Source organism: Protopterus annectens, chromosome 1.part1 (assembly GCF_019279795.1).
Source record: "Protopterus annectens isolate FY-2018-M chromosome 1.part1, PAN1.0, whole genome shotgun sequence".
Classification (NCBI taxonomy): Eukaryota; Metazoa; Chordata; order Ceratodontiformes; family Protopteridae; genus Protopterus; species Protopterus annectens.
The window spans coordinates 740,700,410-740,724,317 of NC_056726.1; positions in this window are offsets into that span (position 1 = coordinate 740,700,410).

A 23,908-nucleotide genomic window follows, 5' to 3' on the forward strand; every position below is an offset into this window, starting at 1 on the left:
AACAAAGTGCCCACAAATTACCACATAGGTGGCAATCCATTAAGTACAGAAGAAGTAATTAGGGACCTGGGGACCCAAGTTGATAGCAATCTCTCATTTGACAACCACGTGGCCAAAGTGGTTAGAAAAACATTTTATATAGCCCACCTAATCATGAAGGGATTCACATCTAGATCAGGGGAGGTCATCATGCCTCTTTACTCATCCCTCATCAGGCCCATAATTGTGTACAATGCCCCTTTTGGGATGTACCTTACCAGACACCTGCAGCAACTGGAAATACCCCAAAAGTACCTCACTAAGAGGATCAATGGGCTCAAACAGATGCCATATGCTGCCCGGTTAAAGAAACTCCAGCTCTACTCAGTGGCATACCACCTGCTCAGAGGTGATCTGTGCCTGCCGTATAAAGCCATGTCCAACCCTGAATTAATGGACATGCTGCACCTCAGAAAATCCAAATCCCATCGAGCTATGAGCTCGAGAGACTTGAACCTCAGCACTGAAATAAATAGGACATGCTGGAGGGACAGATTCATAACCCAGAGGCTCCCTTCACTCTGGAATAAAATCCCAGTCCAGGTTAGGCAGAGTCCCTCATTGACTCTCTTCAAGAGGAATCTTGATGAGTTGATGGGAGAGCGTAGGTTTACCCCGGGTATCACTTCTGTGTCACTGTTAGACAGAGGCACAGTATACTAACCTCGAAAAAGGGCATAGCAAAATTAATTTAAAATGGGTGGTGAAAGCCAAACACACTCTGGCTAGGCTTATAAATGCCCTAGGGCAGATAGCCTAGTATGAACCTATGAACCTATGAACCCATGAACCTATGAAGACAGAGTGCATGACATGTCAGAAGTCCAGTTTTGCCTTGCTGATTTGCGAACCTGTCTGACACAGTAGTACTGAGCATGCTCACATGCAATTACAGGAAGCAGTAACATAATAGCAATTCAGCAGCAGAAATACAATAGAAAGTGTTGTGTCAGAGGATCAGTCACAGTTTTTTATGGTCTGGCAGCATCCCATACAGTATGAAACATCTGCCATTAAGCTATATAGTATGATGAAAATAATTGCAGTATTAAGGGCATGTCCAGAGGAGGACATACAATACAAATCATAATTATCTTATGAATAGGTAATGCATATTAGCAATGACTGACATAAAATAAAACATTTGCATATGTCATTTTTGAACACTTGCCAGAACTGATATCAGAGAAATGCATAACAACTGTGGTCGCCAAAGAAATACATATATTGGTCATGTCATGTCATGAAGAACACCCTTGAAGCGCTTATAATAGTTTCATACCATATAAGGTATTTAGTTGACCTACCTGGAAGGAAAATGCCTGAAAAAGGTGGCCCTTTGAATGTGTGCGAGCCGCTGCTGTCTGACACATCTGTATCACATACAGATGTAAATGGATTCACACCCTACCTATTATACAAGGCTCGCCATACCTCTATATTGACTATATGTGCAATGTCACATAGCAATGGAGGCTGTCATAAATAACTAAACTGTATGTGTGTGTTAACACAGGAGGTATGAATATAATATGAAAAACTGATTTGGTCATAAAGCTGGAAAGGAGCTACAGATGTTACTATCTACACAACACTGAGCATTACAGCATGACTGCTTCTTTGACAAGAAAGCTGTTGCCATCATGTAGGACCAAAGTCTATCTCTATAGGTATGTAATACAAGCAAGTACTCAATGTATGAGCCACAGTGCCCCTCACAGTATGACATGTCCTGAATAAACATTTCACTGTCATGCAGTCACAACCTGTGATGCTATATCATTGTCCAGAATTAAAATGGATATGAATAACTAGATACAATGGTGTTTATGTCACATCAGTATATAATTTTGCCCCTGTCAGGAATTGAATATTGACTCCACTGACTGATATTACGTGAATGAACCACAAGTGCCACATTGGAAGTCTTAACAATACTATGACAATCCACCTATGCTAACTTATTATATCAGATGTATGTGTGGTAAACAATCTCTGAGATGAAAATGGTGGCAGAGAACTCTCACAATGTTAATGGACACAATATAACAGAGGAAGATGCCACTCAAGCATTACAGTATAAGGCAGAGCAATGCTTCCAGGCACTGAATGTGAATGTTGAACACATTATCATTTGACAGCAGACAATACTTGATATTTGCAGGATGAATGCACCATGGTAGAAATGTCAGTACAACTGTGAGATGTGCCATTATGTGAAGGCTTTAAATCATGTTATTGCTGCAAGGAATATATGTGCCCGCAATTGTTGTAGTACATCAACAGACAGCATGTTGTCTCATCCTCTCGTGCCGGATGATAATACTTCCAACATATTCAAAAACTCAAATGAATCATGTAGGCTCTTAGAACATAACTCACTGCATTAAAAAGTTCAAATGAAAAGGAGAATCTTACAATATAACTTTGTTAAGCATTTTTGTTCTTTTTATAGTAGGAACTTCTTCAGAACATAAACTTTGTACATATGTTATGTAAGGAAAATGAAATCAAATGTCGACGTTGTTGTTGTGTCTTTTGGCTTTTCCCGGTTATGGGTCACCACAGCAGAACTCCGGTCCGCTAATGATTGGCAGTAGATTTTGACATGCCGAGTTGCCAGCCCTGATGTACAACCTTCAACAAAGGTATGCCCATTCATGCATGTCTCCACACAGAAGACACTCTAGCTGAGAATCGAACAGGACAACGTCTTACTGTGAGGTGACAACGCTACCGCAGCACCACCACCACAGTTTTTAAATCAAATGTTGACGTTACTATGAATAAAAGTATTGCTATGTGAAAAATTGTCCTAGCTTTTAGTAGGTTGGATCAATATATATACATGTACAAAGCAAATGTATTTTACAACAGTGTTAGTGACATGTACACTCAACAATAACACTGACACAATGTAGTCTGAACAGTATTAAATGAGTTTCAAATAACTAATCACAACCTAAACATCATTGGCTGAATCACATGTGCCATATGACCTTGTTGAAGTATAAAAGAGATGTGCACAGTTAAATGGAAGACATCACCTCTGTTTGTTAGCTGGATGTTTATGCAAAAAGGTGTTTGAAGAACACAATTACATTGTACAGCTATACATCTTATATGTCTTGCAGAACAGTATACAGAGTATGAAGGTGAACGTCACACTCACAGGGGGACTCAAACATCCTGCATATATAGTTACTTAATGTACAAAGCACACTATCAAATTCATGCAACACAGAAGAATTCACACTCCAAATGTGGCATACTTCAGGTGTGTTAGCAGTATGTAATCATGTGTTCAAAAAGTTACTTTCCCTGGGGATGTCAGGATTTGCATATGTTACAGAGTGCATGTCATGTTTGCACACTTATTGCAGGTGATTATATTGTAAACATGTAGGGAGGTCTGGCATTGTTAGCTGTGTTAACAGAAAAAGAAAAATTTGTTCTGTTTTTGTATTTCTACCTGACTAAACTCCACAGCAGTGGATACAGCAGTTATAACATTTTGATGTTTCTAATGCTACAGTTATAATTGTTAATGCTGCAGTATATTATAATGTTTAAACCCGTGTTATCTGCATTACAGAAGTTTTATAAGATCTGTGATGATAACTGAATTTTAAATATACTTTCTTTTTTTAATGGGAGGGTCTTAATATGGGTGTAGTCTTAGTGAGCATTTAACACATTTAAATAGTTTGTGTGCATGTTGGATGCATGTGGTCACACAGAACTGAGCTCACAGGCAACTATCTTATTATTATATATTTATTTGTTTTTTTCTGTTTTTTGCTCCATCTCATACAGGGGCATGGCACCCATGAAGAATTCGGAACTCAGAAGCCACCATATAGTGATGCAGAAAGTGAAATCATTAACCAGACCTTACATCACCAGGGAGCTTTGATGTTAGGAAGAGGTATAGGCAACCAAACTACCAGAGAGAGTTATGGCAGCAGGTGGCCAATGACCTTAATTCTGTCGAAGACCATAGGAGAACCTACTCCCAAATACAACAACGGGCAAGCGATATGATAACTGCTGCCCAGAGTAGGGCAGCTGCACTTGCCCAGAAACAGGTGGCTGTGGGGGGTGGTCTTGTTACCGAATCACCATTAACTGAAGCTGAGGTATTGCTGTCAACTGTCAGAGATCAAGATATTTCGGCAGAGGGTTGCACCAGAATCCTTAAAATTGGTTCAGATGTGTTTGACAGACCCAGAGTGTCATAAGCAGACCTTCCAGATATGCAAAATGAAAGTGTCTTTATTATTTCTTTACATGCTAAGATGTCTGATATATACAGCAATAGTGGAGTTTGCTTTGGATTTGGTGTGGTAATCCAACTGTTCAGTCATTTTTTGTGAGAATATTTTTAATCTGCAGTTCTGCAGTAAACTATTCTCTATGTCCGTGTTTCATTGTGATACTTAGCAGATGTCTGTCCTTCCATTCCTCACATATAGGTACTTCTCGATTGCAGGCTGCCAGCTCACCTGCACATGGTAGGCACACAATGTTTTATTGTTAACTCTGTATGTGACAATTACATTTTTGTGGCTTTAGCATCTCTTAAGAAGTTCAGCATACCTTTATTATAAGGAAAATATGTGATCAATTTCATTCTTCATTTTTCTGTTTGCTGTGTTTGTTTTTTTATCATATGTGATCCTTAAAGTGTTAAAGTGGAATTCCTGCTAACTGATATTGGAGCATTGATAGCCTTTGATGCTGATGGTGGTGATGAAGAACACAGTTGGGGGTGCATAGTCAGTATTCCTACACATACTCAGGACACAAATACCTCTGATATAGGACAGGTTGGGGTTGATACAGTTGATCAGGCCAGTGTAATTACTCTGGTTGCAGAGATGGTTGCTTCACCAGGCCACCATTGTGAGCATGTGGTACCACAATGAATGGTTGGTAGGGATGCTAGGAGGAAACCTGCTGTCCACTGTCCACCTGAAGTTTGTGTGTCATAAGGTGTTCCCAGATGTATGCTTCTGGGCATATTGGAGGCACAGGCACATTCCACATGGGTCTCAGAAGATATAGTGTTCATTCTAACAGGAGCGACTCCCTTAACCATATGGGCAACTCCTTAGACAGAATGAATGACACACAGGATTGGGCAGTTTCTGTGACGGAACATCTGTGGGAGAATGATGGGCATCCACATGGTGGGAGAGATGCTACATCTTCTGGTGTTAGCAGATGTGACTGTGCAAGATCCCAGTCCTGAAGTGACACTATATTCACTGCTCTGTCAATGATTGTGATGTCCACCCCCAGACATGGTAGGACATGGGGGTCGTAGTTCTGGATGTAGTCTTGAGGAGAGCTAATCCAGCAGACATCACTCATGTTCAGGAAGCACCATGACTTCTAGCCAGGGAAGGGCCATGGGAGTAGCAGTGAAATTCATGGAAGAGGTGGTTCTGATGGTCGGGGTTGACAACGTCACACCTGTCCAAGATGCCAGGAAGCAGTATTAGCATATTGCTTGAGTATGTTCATGCAGACACACACACACACACACACACACACACACACACACACACACACACACACACACACACACACACACACACACACACACACACACACACACACACACACACATGCATACATGCCCACATGCATGTGCACACACACACACACACACACACACACACACACACACACACACACACACACACACACACACACATACACACACACACACACACACACACACACACACACACACACACACACACACACACGCGCGCACACACGCACACACACATTAAAATAAATAATTTACTTGTCCATACCACTTCAACTACATACAAACTATCTAAACAGTACTGTTGAGTGTTATACAACTGTTGTTACAGGCCCTGAACACTGTATACTGTGGAAGATACATGTGTTTCTTACTTGCACACACTCACTTCTTTGTATCAGTCTTGCGATCCTACCCCCCTTTCCACTGTGTGCAAATGACGATGACTGTGCCCTGCCCTTTGCACATGTCTTTGAGACTTAAGGTTGCAAAGTTGTCTGATGCACACAATGGATAGCTAACGCAAGGTTAGATTTATCAACACATATTGCAGCATAAAGGTTATTGATTTCTTGTGCCTACCCTTTTGTGAATGACTGCTTCTATAATTCTTGAACTGCATCATATTTCTATTAGTATTGTCTTTGTAGAAGGGAAGTATTAGGTACTTCAGTCTTGTTTCTTGGTATAGTTGTGCAAATGAGAGTATAATTGACCAGTGTCATGTTTTACAGATGATGTCTGATGCACACTATTGTTTCTAGTACATAATTATACATTGCAAAAATTTTGCACAGGAGATATTATTGGTATAACTGCACATCTCAGACAAATGCTCTGCTTAGGGGCATATACATAATTCCATATGAGAGTAATCAATGATATATCTTTTTTATCTTTACAGTTTTCACAGTTAACTTGTCATTACTGCAGTTACAAATTGTGTCCTCAGGGGCTGTTCCTGTCTGATGCAATCAGAACACAGCTAGGCTTGTAAATGCCCTCGGGCAGATAGTCTAGTATGAACCTATGAACCTACGAACCTATATATGTTTAAATAAAGGTTGTGGAGTCTGACAGGTTCATAGATGTTTGCCAGGCTAATGACAACAAGGGCCTTTTTAAACCTAGCCATGCATCCTATCTCTCTAACAAGTTCTGGTACCCTGGATAAGTGTAAGCAGTTGGGAGATGAAACATTTACAAGCAGGATCCTGAGAAATTAACCATTTATAGGCTGCCTGTGTCTATAATAGAGAAATAGGTGCCAAACCAGGAATGAATTTCCTGTTCCATGTCCAATTGTCCAAGTTACACTTGAATTGGGTTAGAAAGGAACTCTGCTTCACATGGGTGCAGAGTCTGTTCAAGAGAAGGTGTGGCCTCTGGGATACATACCTGTCTCTCCATCATGTCCTATGTATATTACAGGAAAGGTTTAAGTCTTTAGAACAGATAATACTGATGCTGTTTGCTTTCCTAGTGAGCAAGAGGTCCTTCAGAGTGGAGTCTAACAATGTCTTGTATGCCAGGCATAGATGCCTCCTCAGCAGCCTGTAGAGACAGAATACAGGAATTAGGCCTTGAGACAGTCTGTATAGGACATGTTATTTATGCTCTGTATTCTTTTAATGAGGAACCTCTGTGGATATTCCAATTGTTGGAAATGCCTGGTTAGGTACATACCAAAGGGGACATAGTACTCAATGATAGATCTGATAAATGCCAAATGTAGTGGAACAATAACTTACTTGGACCTAGATGCCATACCTTTGTTTATAAGTTGAACAATAGGGAATGATTTCCTCACTACTGTAGACACATGAATGTCAAAGGCTAGATTACTGTCTTTGTATGCCCCTAAGTGCCTGACTACTGGGCCAACTCTTAGGGGTCTATTGTCAATATGATTGTTACCAGGGGTGGTTGACTTCACAAAGAATACTATTATGCATTTCTTGGCACTTAGTTTTAGTCCATGGATCTGACACCAGTTGTTTGTCTGTGTCAACCCTTCCTGAAGAACATTTGTGTCAGTGGTTGATCAATGACAGCTCTTGATTTGCAATAACCTGCAAATTTTGTCAGTGAGAGGCCATTGATATTGGTCTTGACCTGAGAAGTAAATGCCAAAGAGTAGTGGTCCCAGGACCGATCCCTGAGAGACTCCACTTGTGACTGGCCTCTTTGCAGAGATGGACTCCCTAATTCTAACTTTCTGGGTCCTGTCTGTGAGTCAGCTGGCTGTCCATTGGGTAACATAAGGGTTGTTCCTAACCTCTTAAGTTTGTCAACAATGCCTAAGTGGGGGGACTGGATTGGAAACCTGCCCTACCAGTCCTCTTTCTCTAAATCTACTGCACTTACACCTTGTGCCATAAAACTAGGCATCAGGTTTCCTATGTGCATGAGCACTGGATCTTAGGCTTTAACCTAGGTATTGATTGTCTGTGCTGTCCTTGGCTACTTAACCAGAACCAAGGCACATTGCACACACTTCCATCTGCCAATTCCATCTGCAGCTAGTGGTTGTACCTCATAATCCTCATCTGTACCTGCTACTGCTGCTGGCCCTGCTTGTGGTCCTTGAAACTGTGTTCCTGCCCCTTTCTGTATTTGTTGAACCTGCTTTCTGAGAATTATATTGCATAACATGGCACAGACTGCATGTATTTCAGAACAGTGGCATGGGTCATACTGCAGAGCACCTCTGATATGTCTGGACCCCGTGACCTTGATTTAAACAAACCAAACTCACATTCTATGATATTCCTAATTTAAGCATGGGCATTGCTTAGTGGGGTTGTGTGGGTTTCATAAGGACGTCATAAGCCAGGGCTCACATGCATAACCTGCAACTCCCACTTGCTCTTGAGGAATTTCAACTCTAGCAAGCCTGGTGTGCAACTCACAAGTGTGCCATATGCGTGAGTCATGGAAACTGCACAGACATTGTAGATGATTCCTTGTGCATTACAGACTACCTTACAGTTTATAGAGTGGAAACCTTTTTTGTTGTTGTACCTCCTTCTCTGTTCACGGGGTGGAGCTTTTATTTCTATGTGTGTGTGCAATCTATGGCCCCCTGTACTTATGGGAAGTGTGATACTGCATAGAATCCCTACATGGTTCTTGCTCTCTCCTCTGGGCTTCTTTCATAGGTTGTTGCTAATCTAATGACCATTAGGGCCCTTATAAGCCTAGGTGTGCACCCCAAACCATTTGGGTCCCAAATATCATATAGGTGGGCATGTTAGTAGGAAAGTAGCTGATGACTTGTGGGGAGAAGTTAGTTAGGATAATAATTTTCTTATTGATGGCCTCTGTCCATATGGGACATAGGGGCCAGACCGGGGTAAATTTATGATTTCATATCCAATTGGCAAGATTTTGTTTGAATACAGTCAGAGATGAATTTTATTTTAAATGAATGGGGAGCCTAATCCATAGTGTGACAATGGTTTGGGACACATATCTGTCTCTACAGCACATTTCAGGTCCCTGTATCTAGTGTTTCTGGTGCTGTGTGTTTTGTTTTGTGGGTCTGAGGAAGCCCTGTAAGCCAGGCAAAAATCCCCCCTCAGCCGTCTGTAGGAGACTGAATGCAGGTGATCAGTGATTGTGCCCAGGACTCTCCTGGTGAAAAACCTTTAGGGGAATTCCAACAGTTGCAAGAGTCTGGTTAGATACATGTCAAAGGGAGCATTGTATTTAGTGGTAGGTCTGATAAGGGCCAAGTAGAGTGGTACTATAACTTCCCTGGATCTGGATGCCATACTCTTACCTGTAATTTGGGTGACATAGAATGATTTTCTTATTATCTTAGCTACATGTTTGTCAAAGACCAGATTGCTATTTACATATGTTCCCAGATCCCTTACTACCGGGTAAACTCTTAGGGCTGTTTTATTGATGCAGTAATTAACTTGCATTACCAGTTTTCCCAAGGGCATTATAATGCATTTTTGTCACTGAGTTTTAGGCCATGGCTTTGGCACCAGTCAATTGTCTGTATTAAACTCACTTGCAAGATCTTTGTGTCTGGGGAAGGATCCATAATAGTTCACAAATGTCATTCATCTGCTAACTTGGTGAGCCAGAGGCCTTAAACATTGGCCTTGACTTCCAAGAAGTAGATGCCAAACAGTAGCAAGCCCTGCATGGAGTCCTGAGGTACTCCACTGAGGATTCATCTCTTGTTCAAAGTGGTATCACCAATTCTGACTTCTTAGGTCTTATTTGTGAGACAGCCGATAATCCAATGAGTTGTGTAAGGGTTTATGCCTATCTCAGAAACCTTGTTAATAATACCTGGATGGGATATTGTATCAAATGCCTTAGCTAGATCAAAATACACTGTATGCACTGTTTCACCCCCATCCTTAGCCTTGGTGACCATCTTAAGGATGTCTAGCAGGTTAAGTAGACATGTCTTTACCTTAACAAAGCCAAATTGGGATGGGTCCAGTGTCTGTACGTTGTCAATGCACTTATCATTTTTATGATAATTCATTCCATGACTTTGTATATTAGGCTTATTAGACTGATGGGTATGTAGTTCTCTGGGTTGGTTGATGCCTCACCCTTGTGGAGGGGAATGACTGTTATAGTCCTCCATTCACTTGGAATATAGCCTGTTTCAAGGCTGTAGTTGAAGAGTGCCTCAAGTGCTTCAAATGGCCCAGATACATCAAAATTTTTACTGTTCAGTAGGCAACTAAGGATGTTGTCAGGTCCCATGGAGGTGGTGCTCTTGGCTTTAGTGAGTGCTGCCAGCACCTGGTCCCTGATGATAGTCGGGGATGAATGTTGGAGGGGAATATTCCTGGTGGAGCTGGGGGTAGGGATGGGGGTGAATTCTGAGCTGAATTCATCAACCAGTAGATTTGCTATGTTATCCTGATTAGTGTAGATGGTACCACTCACCATGAGTTCAGCACAGAGAAGTCAAGGCTAATGTATGTGTTACCTCCAAGTTTCTATATGTAACTGAAAAAGGCCTTCTGATTGCTCTTAGCCTGTGGGGCTATCCTGACTTCATAGCTGGCCTTGTTGGACTTAATTAGACCTCTTAATTTCCTCTATAGTTGTATAATAGAGTACTTGTCTTTAAGGGAGTTGCTTTTCCTGATTTTGGCCATGAGTTTTCCTGTTTTATTATATACCTTGTTTAGGTGAGGATTCTACTAGCGTGGTTTGTTTTTAGTGTTTGTTTAGGGTTTATTTCTGGTAGGAAATTACAGCCTCTATGCAGCCATTCACGTTTGTATATTGACTCTGAGTAATTTTGCATGGGTAGCTGTGGTCTTGGGGTTGGGGGAGTCTTGCATTTTTTAAGCTGTTACTTAATAGGATGAAATTTGCATTTGACTTGTTTGTGTTTGAATAGTTCCTAACTGTTACTGGTTTAGCTGGATTTTCTGGTTTGATTTTTACTTCAAATGAGACAGCTTTGTCATCCAATCTCATTAATGAGGACATGATGCAAGGGGATCCAATGCTCTACCATATTGGTGATTACTAGATGCAGTATGTTGGATCCTCTGGATGCAGCATGCACTATCTGTTCCAAGGTGTTTGTGTAATAAAATCTAGGAAACATTGTGCCTGTGAGTTCAAGGCCGAGTATGTTTCCGAGCCTATAGTGGGGTAGTTAAAGTCACACATGTATAGGGTGTTTAGTTGGATGGTGAGTGCCTCTACTACATTTAGGTAAGTGTCTTGAGAATTTAGGGGCATAGATGGTGACCTATAGCTGGCCATGTTATGGTGAGGGGACCTTACCTACAGTGACTTGCATGTGGATAATCTCCATGGTATCATCCTGTTTAACCAACCTGGAGGTATGTTTATTGCCAACATAGATCAAAACACCTCCACTTTTGTCCCAGGCCTGTGCTGTTCTTGGTCTAAATGTAGGGAAGTCACTGTAGTATTCTACTTCTGGAGTACTTTCTATGGCTTTAAACCAAATCTTGGTCAAAGCACAAATGTCTACATTCTCCAGAGTGAAGAGAGCTTGAAGGGTGTGCAGTTTTTTCAATTTAGGCTCCAAGCATGGAACAGTAACACCTTAAAGTTGCTTGCACGCTATGTTGGTAATTTGTCTTTTTGTTCTACCCTAAAAAAGGATCTAAGGGGTGGGTAAAGATTTAGCCAATATCTGAAGGCCTTCAAAGGACAGCTACAACCCATCCTTGGCAAAGCAACCTGGTCTTTTGACCATGTTCTCCCATGCTGACAGAAATTGGATTCCCCCCTGGTATATGGGGTTAAGGGCAAGATGGTATATAATGCTAGGATATGGTACTGCTATTTGATACACAAGCTAGCTGCTCTATGCTTATTTTTGCACAATGCAACACGGTTTACTGTCTAGGTGTTTACTACTTTTCAGGGCACTACTAACCATCACAACCTGGTGGAAAGTTCCACACAGAGAAATAAAGGTTGAAAACTGGCTCTTATGCAATCCAGCTAATAAATAACCACACTTTGAGCTTTCTGCAGTGCTTCTCAACTCAGAGACATCAGGTAAACACTTTCTACCCCTGGATGTCTGATCCTGTAAATTCTTAAAGAAAAACACAGCAACTTTCAAGTGTAGACTAAACAACAAACAGCTACCAAACAACAAAGTTCCTGGCTAATTTACCCTTTTGCAAAGAGATTTGGAGGCACACAGACTAGAAAAGCCAACAAAGAAATTACTGTTTTTGCGACAAAAGTAAATAAATGTATTACAAATGTTCAAAAACAGTTGAGATCACTGTATAAATCAAGTACAAGTGCAGTTAATCAAGAAAATATTCTAATCATAACTTGGATGTCACTGGATGCAGATTAAACACTGGAAAAGCATTGCAGAGGTCTCTGTAAGTAAACAAAGAGACTTACAATTTGCCTGATTTATAGAAAAAAAGCTTGTAAAATGATTCCTATGCCCTCTAGCCAATAAAGAATCATACATTGAGCTTCCTCTGGTGCTTCTGAACTCAGAAAATCCAGGTAAACACCTTCTGCCACAAAATGTCTGATCCTGGAATTTATTAATGTAAAAGCACAGCAAAAGCAACTCTCAAGTGCAGATTAAACAACAAACAACTACCAAACAACTAACCTGGCTAATTTGCCCTTCTGCAAAGAGATCTGGAGGCACACAAACTAGGAAACAGTCATGGAAAATAGATGTGTCCCCTTGCATGTAGTACCATTGCATTAAAAAAACTGATGTACTATTCTAGAGGCTGATGCCTGTGACACCCCTCACACTCTGTCTGTTGGCATTTTTGTGTTCAGAGATTCTTAGTTTTTTAATATAGAGATTTGCATTTCCCACATGGTGTTCAATTACTAGTGGATTTACATAGTGGGAACATCAGCATGGCCTATGTAGGTTCAGGTTGTGCAGGTGATGACACAGTTGGGGGTAACCAGAGAGATCTTGTTGGAGAATTGACCCGATTGGCCGGGTCACTCAGCCAATCACTTTCCTTGCTTCCCACTGGCACTCAGACTTCAGTGGATGTTACAGGTATACCCTGTAACCAGGAAGGGTTTCAAAGAGGATCATTTCCAATATGAAGGGCAATATGAATGGAGGATTAGGTCACCAGAAAGCAGCAAGGGAGTTCAGTATCACAAAACAAACATTTCCCCGCAAATAATGATAATTTGGTACGGAAATTTAGTAATATGGATTTAAAAACTTGGCTTCAACTAGACTGTTTATTTCAAACTCAGAACATTCTGATAATTCATTATCCTATACAGACAATATCCATAAGTTTAAAGGCCTTTTATACAACTATTGTTCATTGTATTTGGACAATTGTTTTTTAACCGAGTGTTTAAAAAGGACACAGGTCCCTAAGGTACTTAGAGTGCTTACGTTTCCCAATACTGTTATAAAGGGAAGTGTTTTTCATTTAAAAGTGTTATATATGTTTGATAGGTGGGGGTTTGAGTTTATGAGGGCTATCATATCACATAACGAACATCGTATGAATAATTTATATGCTAATAAGTTTTAAACAAAATAATTACAGAAGATAATTTGTTTAGTTTGGATGAATATAAAAGTGTTTTTGATAAAACCTTTACAGAGGTAGCAAATAAATGTGTTATTACCAAGAATCATAAAATTATGAAATTAGTGAGAGATAAATGAGATTATGAATAGAATATGGTATAAGATGTTGGATTTAATAAAGCTTTTGGAACATATTCCAGTGTCATCCTTTTGGTGGACTTATCCTAGTGGAACTTGGTGATATAGCATCTATTGCACCTCACACATGTATTTAAACTTATTGGAAACACTCAACATCCAACCCAATACCAAATTCATGGGTGACTTTAATTACCCCACTATTAACTGGGAATAATCCTATACATCAGCAAACGTACACTTTAATTACCCCACTATTAACTGGGAATAATCCTATACAACAGCAAACGTACAGGCACAGAGACTCTTAGATTTTTTAAACACAAATTCCTTGGAACAGATAGTCTGTATACCAACCAGGGGTGCAACCATACTGGATCTGGTCCTCACTAATATGGGAGAGTGCTGTACACTCCCTACTGTAATGTCTTCCTTGGTAAGGTCAGACCATAAAATGGTCTCCTTTGAAGTAAAAATAAAACATGGACCCTCAGTTAAACTTGGAATATTCAAGAGCTACTCTAAGGCTAACCCCCTGATATTAAGTGATAACCTAGTAAAATTCCAAGTCCCCATAAACCCTGAAAACACAGCTGCTATGCAGAACTGTTTATAAAAGCCTTGCACAAGCATGTTAATAGCTGCAGAGAGACAGTTGTATCCATCAGGAAGAAGTACAGACCTAACTCAAAAAACAAGTCACCCTGGTGAAATCATAAAATCAATAGTCTGTATAACAGAAGGTAAAAATTCATGGCAAAAATTGTGAGGAGTAGCACCCAGCAGGATAAAAGCACTCTCATCAAACTAAGCAAACAACTCAGAGGACAAATAACATCTGCAAAAGGAAAATTTGAAGTAAATTTGGCCTCCCAGGCCAAGGATTACCACAAGGCATTTTTTAGCTATGTCCCAACCTCAAAAGCAATACACAGTTGTATGGAAAGTTCATTGTAGATGGAGCCACCAATCCTGAGCCAGAAGACATAGCAAACCTACTGGCCAATAAATTCAGCTGCAGCTTTACTCCTCTCTCCCTCTCAATCTTCCCTCACTAAATACCATCAAATATAACTCCTCCTGCTATCACTAGGGAACAGGTCCTTAATGCTGTCTCTATGGCCAAGAATACTGCATCAATGGGCCCAGACAATATCCCAGGATGCCTTCTAAATAGCATAAAACATGACCCATCAAGGCCTCTTGAATTGCTATTTAACTGTAATCATCAAACAGGCTTCATGCCTCATGAATGGAGAACAGCAACAGTCATCCCTCTGCACAAAGGTGGGCCATCAACAGACCCTGAAAACTACAGACCCATAAGTCTCACTAGTCTTATATGTAAAGTCATGGAAATAATTATCTTGGAAATAATCAATGGTGATATAGTAAACCTCCAATCACTGGACGCAACCCAGTTTGGTTTTGTCAAGGGCAGGTCATGCCTACTCAACCTGGTGGACTTCTTTGAGAAGGTCACCAAAGCAATGGCTAAGGGCAAAATAGTTTGTGTTGCCTGCCTTGATCTGACCAAGGCATTTCACACAATACCACACTTTGGCATCACTGACAAACTCAAGAAGTTAGGTACAAACCTGTATTTCACCTGTGGATAGCCAACTGGCTCACAGGCAGGACCCGGAAGTTAGAAATGGGGAGTCCACCTCTACAAAGAGGCCAGTTGCAAGTGGAGTGCCTCAGGAATCAGTCCTTGGACCACTTCTTTTTGGCATTTACTTCTCTGAAGTCAAGGACAATGTCAGTGGTTTCTGGCTGACTAAATGTGCATATCATTGCAAATTAGGAGCTGTCATTGAATCCCAGACTAACGCAAATGTTCTCCAGGAAGGGCTGACACAGACAAACAACTGGTGTCAGAGCCATTGACTGAAACTAAATACCAAGAAATGCATAGTAATATCCTTAAGGAAGCCATCCACCCCTGGTAGCTAACATATTGACAACACACCCCTTAGAGATGACCCAGTAGTCAGGGACTTAGTGACACACATAGACAGTAATCTAGCCTTTGACCATCGTATTTCTACAGTACTGAGAAATCATTTTATGTAGCCCAAATTATAAACAAAGGTATGACATCTAAGTCAAAGGAAGTCTTTGTTTCACTGTATTCAGCATTCAACAGACCTATCATTGAGTACAATGCCTCCTGTGGTAGGATCATAGGATCATGGGAGATTACTAGACTATTGACCTGGAGTTCACTTTAAGTCTAACTTTTTCAACTCAATGTAATACCATAAATTTACTAGTCAGTACCCAAGATTACATTTACTGATGACTGCCCATGTCCAGGAGGGTTGTGAGCACTATCCCTGGTAAGAATTTACAGTGCCCCATCCACTGATCCAGGCTCCTGTTGAACAGTGTTATAGAGGTGCTCTGTTTCATATGAATTGATAGCCTGTTCCAAAGACATGGCAGTCACTGAGAGATAAATCTGTCCCTCCAACATGTCCTATTTAAGTCACAGGACATATTTAAGTCCCTGGAATGGGTATCCCTAGACCCATGTGATTTACAGATATGCAATAAGGTAATTAGGTTTGGGTCTTGGGTTGCTCTGTAGGCCAGGCAAAAGTCTCCCATAAGAAGTCTATATGATACGAAGTATAGTGACAACAATTTTAGACCGTCCATGTAAGGTACATGCTGGAAGCCCTTAATCTTCTTTGTTACAAACCTCTGAGGTCTGTCTAATTGCTGTTGATGCTTAGAATGGTACATATTGAATGGGGAGTTATACTCTATTATGGGCCGGATAAGTGTCGAGTATAGGGAGGTTATAACTTCTTTTGTTCTCGAGGCAATGCCTTTGCTAATCAAATGAGCTATGTGGAAAGCTTTCCTTATAACGGTAGACACATGGTGGTCAAAGTTAAGGTCATGATCCCATGTCCCTTACCACATCATGGGTACTTAGGGTGTTGTTATTGATGTGATAGTAGAAAGGGACATTGTTTGTGCTGAAGGGAATGATGATGCATTTTTTGCATTTTACTTTGGAACTGTGAATAGTACACCAGTTACTGGTCTGTTTGAAACCATCCTGGAGAATACTGACATCATTTGGGGATTCAGTGATTGCACGTAGTTTGCAGTCATCTGCAAACCTGGTCAGCCACAACCCTTTAGTTTTGATCTGAACTTCTGAGAAGTATATTTGTTAGCCTAGTAAACACCTACATACCAGAAAGTCTGGGTCCCAGCACTGACCCCTATGGCACCCTGCTGGTAACAAGTCTGCTTGTTGATGTAGAATCAGCCACTTGGATAGTGTGTGGCCAGTTTGTGAGCCAGTTGACAACCCATCTTACAATGAAGGTGTTTACATTAATTTTGCTAAGTTTATTGGCAATGCCTGAATGTGTGATTGTGATGAAAGCCTTTGCCAAGTTGAGGTATGCTGTGTGCAGAGATTTGCCCTCAAAAATGGCCTTGGTCAAACTTTCAAAGAAATCTACCAGATTTAACAGGGAGGATCTGCCCTTCACAAAGCCAAATTCGATAGGATCCAGGGTTTGGAGGTTACCTATGTCTTTATTTATGAGGTCCATAATGATACATTCCATGGCCTTACAGATGAGGCTGGTGAGACTTCTGTCTGTAATTTCCTGGGTCTGTCGCTAGACCATCTTTGTGGAGGGGAATCATTGTAGCTGTTCTCCATTCCACAGGAACAACGCCTGTGATTAGGCTATGATTGAAAAGGGTAGTTAGTGGTGATGCTAGATCATGTTTTAGACTGTTTGGTAGACAGCCCTGAATGGCATCTGGTCCCACAGAGGCCATGTTATTTGCCTTGGACAGGGCTTTGATGACCTGCTCTTCAGATATGTAAGGTGGGGAGAAGTTTTGGGGAGGGTTTGATGTAAGTTAGGAGGGGTTAAGGGAGGGAAATTTTCACCAAGCCTGTCCACTAGCAGGTTTGCTATCCCTATGGGGTCAGTGTGTGTGATACCATTGGCCATAAATTCTACACATGCTTGGATCCTACCCTTTATGTACATAGCTGCAAAAGGTCTCATGGTTATCCTTGACAGTACTTGCCAGGTTTCTGGCAAAGGAGCTCTTGGAGGATTTGACAAGTTGTCTTATTTGCCTGTAAAGGCTGAGGAGGGTGCTTTTCCATTGTTAGGTCCTTGTTTTTGTTTTCTTGGACTACAACTTTTTGCATTTATTGTAGAGTTTGTTGATGCTGGAAGTTCATCATGGCAGCTTGATTTTACTTGGGGCTGTGGCATTGATTCTATCTTGTATAACCAATTTTATATGCTTATGCAAGTGATTATACAGGGCTTTAGTGTAAGCTTTGGCATAGTTACCACTTTCAGCTTGGGTGGGTGTTGGAATACATTTATACCTTCACCTAGGAGAACATAATTTGCCTTGGTGAAGTTTTTTAGTCTGATTTCACCCTTTGTAAGTTCTGGTGTTAGTGTCAGTCCAAAGGTGGCTAATTTGTGGTCAGTTGCAACTAATGATGGTCCAACATTTGCAGCAGTGCACCTGTTTGACATGTTGGTGAAGACCAGATCTAGAATGTTTGTTCCTCTTGTCAGGGTATGGACAATTTGCTCCAGGGCATTTGAATTCACAAATTCAAGGAACTTTTGTGGTAGCCATTTTGGGCTAGAGTAGGTTTCCCAGTTGATGGTGGGATAACTGAAATCCCCCATAACCAGTGTGTTTGGTAAAATTTGGATTGTCTTCAGTTTGGTTAGGTAGGCTTCGCAAGTGTCATGACACATGGAGGGGGATCTATAACTGGCTAGGACTTGAATGAGGGTTTTACCTACTGTAACCTGGACCTGGAGTAACTCCATGGAGTTGTCCAGTCTAACTAGACATGAAGTGAATTTATAAAAAAATGTAAATTTATCTCTCATTTAGATTGAAACAGTGCCTCCTTTGGTTTTCACACATTCATTTTGCGGTCTAAAGTTGTGGAAGGCATTGTAACCTTTCAGGGACAGGGTACTCCCTGAGGCCTTAAACCAGGTTTCTGTGACTGCACAGACATCTACATCTTCTAGTGATAGAAGTGCTTCCAGGGAGTGCAGTTTTTGGTTTAAGCTCCTAGCATTTAGCAGCATGATGCTTGTTTTGTTCTGATTGCTTAACTTCATGTCAGTAATGTTGTTTTCAAGACCTTGCTTAAAAAAGACACTATGGAGGAGGCAAGAGCCTTTGCCAGCAGCTGAAAGCCTAGAGGTGCCTGGTACATACCGTGTCTGGCAAAGGAGCAAGGTTTGTCGACCATGGCTTCCCAGGCAGACAGGAACCAGATCCATTTGGAATGACACCAAAAACTAAGCCAATTATTGAAATCAATCTTTTTTGTTCATACTGTGGCATCATTGCAGGTGAGGGTAGTATGCTGCTCAAGGCCAGAGACATACCTGCCTGGGACACATACTCAGAGAGCTCAGCCATGCCTCTCTTCATATAGTCCAGTGAGTTACATCTCAGGTAATTCACACCAACATGAACTATGACAGAGTTATAATGGTAATATTTGCTGCGAGACCTGAGTGCATGCACGATTTGGTGAATCCTGGCACTGGACAGTCAGTTGACTGTGACTTTTTCCTTGTCCAACCTGGTGAGTGGATAATCCTTGTGTCTCACTACTGAGTTTCCAATGACAAGAAAACTTGGTTTTTGAGTGTTATGCATTACAGGCTTGGTGAGTGAGATATGGGCATTGCTATGTGTCATGGGTGCTGTGGAGACTGTGTTATCTGTAGCAGATTTGTGTTTTGGATGTATCTGGTGTTTCAGTAAGTGTTTTGAGAGAACCTCAGCATATGTACCTAACCAGGCACATCCAAAAATTGGAACATCTATAGATGTTCCTCACTAAAAGAATGCAGGATGTAAGTAAAATGTCATATGTAGACCACCTGAAGACCTAATCCTTGCATTCTGTCTCTTACAGGCTTTTGAGGAGAGATCTATGCCTGGCATACATTCTGATGGACCTCCTGCATATCCGCAAAACAAACAGCACCAGAATTACCCATTCTAAAAACATAAACCTTGCCTGTGATATAAATAGGACCTGCTGGAGAGACAGATATGTATCACAGAGACTACTCCATCTCTGGAACAGGCTCCCCATCCATGTGAAGAAGAGTTGTTCCCTAACCCAAATCAAATGCAACTTGGCAACTGAATGCTGAACAGGAAATTCATTCCTGGTTTGGCACCTATGTCTCTAACAGACACAGGCAACATGTAAATAGTTCATCTCCCAGGCACCTGCTTGTAAATGTTTCATCTCCCAAGCCCCTGCTTACACTAATCAAGGGTATCAGGACTTGGCAGAGATGCGGGATGCATGGCTAGGCTTAAAAAGGCCCTTGTGATCGTTAGTCTATTAAACATCTATGAACTTATGAACACATTGTCTGTTGGCATCTCTGTGTTCAGAGGACCTTTGTAAAGTACCTGTGTGGTAAATTCCCACAGTTTAATTTCCTCCTTGCTTTTTGGACTTTGTACTGCAGATGGGATCTCTGGAACGTATTCAGCATTAGCTTGTACATATTAGAGTGATACGAATCAACATGTTTCCCTTATCTACAAAACTGATAACTATGACCCCTGACCTTCCATAGCATAGAGTATTGTGCATTTTATTCTCCACAACTTAGGTATTGACACATTTTTCAAAAAAGAAAAAAATCAGACTTGCAACCTTCCTAATCAAATGAGATTTTCTATAAACTAGAACCCATATAATTTATGTTTGTCTGTTCATGGTTCAAAGGATAATTACATTTTTTTCAAACAGTGCTCATCAGATCCACCTACATCCATGGCTTCTGCAAAATGGACTGCATAAATGCATGCCTACTTCTTTATGGTACCAAATGTCATGCCTTGCATGAGTGAGGTCCATTAACACCTGAAGAATTTATTGAATGAAATCATCACAGCCAACGTCCCACTCACCAGGCTGAACAAGGAGAAGGTCACAGTGAGCTACCTGTTGGGCGCTAGGATCAGCCACATAACACAAGCACTCAGGTCACTCCAAGGCAAGTACAAATATGACTCAGTCATTGTCCATGCTGGTGTGAATGACCTGAGACGTACCTCCCTGGACTACATGAAAAGAGACATAGAGAAGCTCTCTGAGCATGTAGCCCAGGCCGGTATGACCCTGACCTTGATTAGCATCTTACCCTCACCAAGAATGATGCCACAATATGAAGACAAAATGATCAATTTCAACAATTGGCTTAATTACTGGTGTTATTCAAAGGGGATCCAATGCCTGTCAGCCTGGGATGACATGCTCGACAAGCCACTATGCTTCGCTAGGGATGGCTTGCACCTGTCACCCCTGGGCTTTCGGATATTGGCAAAGGCTCTTGCTACCCCCATACTGCCTTTTTTAGGCAAGGCTCAAAAGACAAACCCACCTCCATAGGTATCACAAGGGATAAGAAACTAAGAGTAATGCTACTCAAAGCCAGAAGTCTAAACCTCAAGATGCATGCACTCAAAACTCTCCTTAGCATGGAGAGCATCGATATCTGTGCAGTAACAGAAACCTGGTTCAAGGCTCCCGAGAGCACCCCAGCACTACCAGGTTATACCTCATACCATGCTTTTCGGCCCCAAAACTTGGAACGAACCACAAAAGGAGGGGGAGTATCAATATTCGTCAAAGATACCCACACCTCCAGGTTGTTGGCACAGCACGAAGCATCAGAGACTATCCATGTGCAACTAGCAGTGGGTAAAACTGCCTTCCAGTTTATAGCCTGCTACAGACCACCCTCCCAAACCCAGGAACCCCACACAGCCTTCCTGAGAACACTGGAAAATATGAAGGTCTCTCCAAACACCATTTTATTGGGCGACTTCAACTACCCAAACATAGACTGGGAGCATTACTCTAGCTCCAACACCCTAGCCCAAAGTTTCCTAGAATTTATAAACTCAAATGCTATGGAACAACTTGTTACCACTCCCACAAGAGGGGAAAACATACTGGACCTGATCATCACCAACATGGGGCCTCTATGCTCCAGACCAGAAGTGTATCCCTCATTGGTAAGATCAGACCACAAACTAATCTCACTGGATATTCACATCCTGACTCCACCCCCTGCCCTGAAAACCACAGTGAAAAACTTCTCTAAAGCAAATTTCACACTCCTTAAAACTGAGGTGGAATCCTTCAAAGCCCCCGGGCCTGTGGAAAATACGGCCCAGACCGCAGAATCCTTTATAAACGCATTCTATGAACACCTTCAGGAATGCATGGATCATGCAATCCCAAATAAGACCAAGACCCATTCCCCCAAAGGCAGACGTCCTGTATGGTGGACCTCAGCCATAAACAGACTATACAATAGAAGGAGGAAGCTACTACATGATAGAGCAAAATCCCAAAAAAGGAAGGCATCTCTGATCAGGATTAGCAAAAAACTACGGGCACTCATAAAATCGTCTAAGGCCAGCTTCGAGAGAAAAATTGCACAGGACACTAAGGATAATCACAAGGCTTTCTTTAGTTATGTTAGGAACCTGGGTGGGAATTCCCAGATATGCTCAGAATTAGTCCAAAATGACAAAAAATACACCGAACCCACAGACATTGCCAACGTCCTGGCTGACAGGTTCAGCGCAAACCCCCCCCCTCCCCACCAAAAGGGCAAATATCTATCCCAGCAGAGTGCTGCCCCCCTGACATCTCAGATGCTCAGGTAAGAGCTGCCCTCTCCAAAGCAAAACACACAGCATCAATGGGACCAGACGGTGTCCCGGGCTGCATCCTACATGAACTCCAAGAAGAGCTAAACCCAAACATAAAACTACTGTTCAATCTCAGCCTTACTACAGGATATGTACCCAAAGAGTGGCGTACAGAAACAGTGGTCCCTCTCCACAAAGGTGGTGCCTCAACGGATCCTGGAAACTATCGCCCCATAAGCCTGACTAGCTTGGTCTGCAAAGCTATGGAAAGGATCATCATGGACCTCATAAATAAAGATATTGGGGACCTACAGACACTGGATCCTACCCAGTTCAGCTTTGTTAAGGGCAGATCCTGCCTCTTAAACCTGGTTGATTTCTTTGAAACAGTCACCAAGGCCATTGACGAGGGGAAGGTGGTCCACACAGCCTACCTGGACCTCGCAAAAGCCTTCGATACAATACCACACTTGGGCATTATAGATAAGCTCACCAGCTTAAATATAAACCCCTATGTCACTAGATGGGTTGCAAACTGGCTCAAGGACAGAACCCACATGGATAGAATTGCTGGAGCCATGTCAGACTCCAAACCAGTTACAAGTGGCGTCCCACAAGGCACAGTCCTGGGACCTCTCTTGTTTGGTATATATTTCTCGGAGGTACAGGCCAACATGGAAGGACTGTGGCTGACCAAGTTCGCAGATGACTGCAAACTGGGCACCATAATCGACTCTCCAGCCGACACAAGCATCCTCCAAAAGGGTCTCATAGAAACAGACAACTGGTGCCAGAGCCATGGCCTCAAGCTAAACGCCAAAAAGTGTATAGTCATCCCCTTTGGCAAAAACAAAGTGCCCACAAATTACCACATAGGTGGTAATCCATTAAGTACAGAAGAAGTAATTAGGGACCTGGGGACCCAAGTTGATAGCAATCTCTCATTTGACAACCACATGGCCAAAGTGGTTAGTAAAACATTTTATATAGCCCACCTAATCATGAAGGGATTCACATCTAGATCAGGGGAGGTCATTGTGCCTCTTTACTCATCCCTCATCAGGTCCATAATTGAGTACAATGCCCCTTTTGGGATGTACCTTACCAGACACCTGCAGCAACTGGAAAGACCCCAAAAGTACCTCACCAAGAGGATCAAAGGGCTCAAACAGATGCCATATGCTGCCCAGTTAAAGAAACTCCAGCTCTACTCAGTGGCATACCGCCTGCTCAGAGGCGATCTGTGCCTGACATATAAAGCCATGTCCAACCCGGAATTAATGGACATGCTGCACCTCAGAAAATCCAAATCCTATCGAGCTACACGCTCGAGAGACTTGAACCTCAGCATTGAAATAAATAGGACATGCTGGAGGGACAGATTCATAACCCAGAGGCTT